The sequence below is a fragment of the Anastrepha obliqua genome, unplaced genomic scaffold (assembly GCF_027943255.1).
Source record: "Anastrepha obliqua isolate idAnaObli1 unplaced genomic scaffold, idAnaObli1_1.0 ptg000076l, whole genome shotgun sequence".
In the NCBI taxonomy this organism is placed as follows: domain Eukaryota; kingdom Metazoa; phylum Arthropoda; class Insecta; order Diptera; family Tephritidae; genus Anastrepha; species Anastrepha obliqua.
Genome location: NW_026562210.1, coordinates 5,001 through 7,500, shown reverse-complemented (window position 1 = coordinate 7,500; position 2,500 = coordinate 5,001). Strand labels below are relative to the sequence as shown.

Genomic DNA, 2,500 nt, shown 5'->3' with positions numbered 1-2,500 from the left:
GTTCACAATAACAAAAGTGGTATATATTTATTATATTATTATATATACATAAAATGATTAAAAAAATACAAAATAATTGAATCATAATAAATACCACCACTGTATTATTGTTGAACTAAGACATTCGCAACTTAATAAAAATGTTTAGAGTTAAATATATTTGATATATATTATTGAAAGAAAATCAATTTATATATTATTAATATTATTTAATTTTACTCTTTCAATTAATATATGCAAAAAAAAATTGACATTTGTTATAAATAAAAATAAATAAAAAAATACTCTAAGCGGTGGATCACTTGGCTCATGGGTCGATGAAGAACGCAGCAAACTGTGCGTCATCGTGTGAACTGCAGGACACATGAACATCGACATTTTGAACGCATATCGCAGTCCATGCTGTTATGTACATTAAATTCAATTTTAAAGTACTGCTTGGACTACATATGGTTGAGGGTTGTAAGACTATGCTAAATAAGTTGCTTATTCTTTTATAAAAATAATTGAATTTAAGCAAATGTGTATATTATTGGATTTTAAATAATTCATAATATTAATAGCAAAAAAAATAAAGATATATAATGAATTTTATTTATTATATATTCTTTAAAAAAAAAATCCTCTCAAATAAAATGAAATGATGAAAATATTGAATCTAAGTATTCTTTACAAAAAATTTTCATATTATTTATATATATATATAAAATAATAATTTATATATGTAATTAAAAGGAGGAATGTCTAGCATAAAAATTAAATTTTTTATTCTAGGATTGCCTCATTTTACATTATTATTATTTTTATATATTTACAATATATAAAAGGAGAAAAGAAAAATAGAGATGAAAAGATGATATAATTTTTTTATTAAATTGTGAGAAGATAAAAAAAGAATATTAAAACAACCTCAACTCATATGGGATTACCCCCTGAATTTAAGCATATTAATGAGGGGAGGAAAAGAAACTAACAAGGATTTTCTTAGTAGCGGCGAGCGAAAAGAAAATAGTTCAGCACTAAGTCACTTTGTCTATATGTCAAATGTGAGATGCAGTGTATGGAATATCTTAATATCTAGTATGAGAAATTAACGATTTAAGTCCTTCTTAAATGAGGCCATTTACCCATAGAGGGTGCCAGGCCCGTATAACGTTAATGATTACTAGAAAGATATTTCCAAAGAGTCGTGTTGCTTGATAGTGCAGCACTAAGTGGGTGGTAAACTCCATCTAAAACTAAATATAACCATGAGACCGATAGTAAACAAGTACCGTGAGGGAAAGTTGAAAAGAACTCTGAATAGAGAGTTAAATAGTACGTGAAACTGCTTAGAGGTTAAGCCCGATGAACCTGAATATCCATTATGAAAAATTCATCATTAAATAATTAAAAAAATAATGTGCATTTTTTTCATATAAGGACATTGTAATCTATTAACATAATAAAGTATTTATCAAAAGATCATTGGTGATATTAAGTTTATTTAAATTAATTTGCTTTTTAAGCATATTAACATAAAATAAATACTAATGATTTGATAAAGTGTTGATAGATTTTATTATATATAATGCTAAAATTCATTTTTTGAATTTTACAAAAAATTTAATATCTATGATATTAATATTTATTTGTATGCATTTATATGATTAACAATGCGAAAGATTCAGGATACCTTCGGGACCCGTCTTGAAACACGGACCAAGGAGTCTAACATATGTGCAAGTCATTGAGTTATATTAAACTTAATGGCATAATTAACTTAACTTAAATATAATGGGATTAATTTTTAGTCTATTTTTTAATAAATAGTCAATTAATTCAATCCCGGGGCGTTCCATATAGTTATGTATAATGATAATTTATTATTATTTATACCTCTAACTGGAGCGTACCTTGAGCATATATGCTGTGACCCGAAAGATGGTGAACTATACTTGATCAGGTTGAAGTCAGGGGAAACCCTGATGGAAGACCGAAACAGTTCTGACGTGCAAATCGATTGTCAGAATTGAGTATAGGGGCGAAAGACCAATCGAACCATCTAGTAGCTGGTTCCCTCCGAAGTTTCCCTCAGGATAGCTGGTGCATTTAAAAATTATATAAAATAATCTTATCTGGTAAAGCGAATGATTAGAGGCCTTAGGGTCGAAACGATTTTAACCTATTCTCAAACTTTAAATGGGTAAGAACCTCACCTTTCTTGATATGAAGGTTGAGGTTATGATATAATGTGCCCAGTGGGCCACTTTTGGTAAGCAGAACTGGCGCTGTGGGATGAACCAAACGTAATGTTACGGTGCCTAAATTAACAACTCATGCAGATACCATGAAAGGCGTTGGTTGCTTAAAACAGCAGGACGGTGGACATGGAAGTCGTAATCCGCTAAGGAGTGTGTAACAACTCACCTGCCGAAGCAACTAGCCCTTAAAATGGATGGCGCTTAAGTTGTATACCTATACATTACCGCTAAAGTAGATGATTTATAAAACAATTTCG

The 2,500-nt window shown here is 29.4% G+C and overlaps 1 non-coding gene and 1 pseudogene across 1 annotated transcript in view; both read left to right on the top strand.

The window, feature by feature from the left end:
• Nucleotides 1-282: 282 nt before the first annotated feature.
• LOC129251812 (5.8S ribosomal RNA) lies at nucleotides 283-463 on the top strand (annotated as a pseudogene).
• A 442-nt stretch (nucleotides 464-905) lies between these two features.
• LOC129251816 (large subunit ribosomal RNA) overlaps nucleotides 906-2,500 on the top strand; it is a 3,987-nt gene continuing 2,392 nt past the window's right edge. The window contains exon 1 of the ribosomal RNA XR_008583123.1: nucleotides 906-2,500. This exon is cut by the window's right edge and continues 2,392 nt beyond it. This is a non-coding gene — a ribosomal RNA (large subunit ribosomal RNA).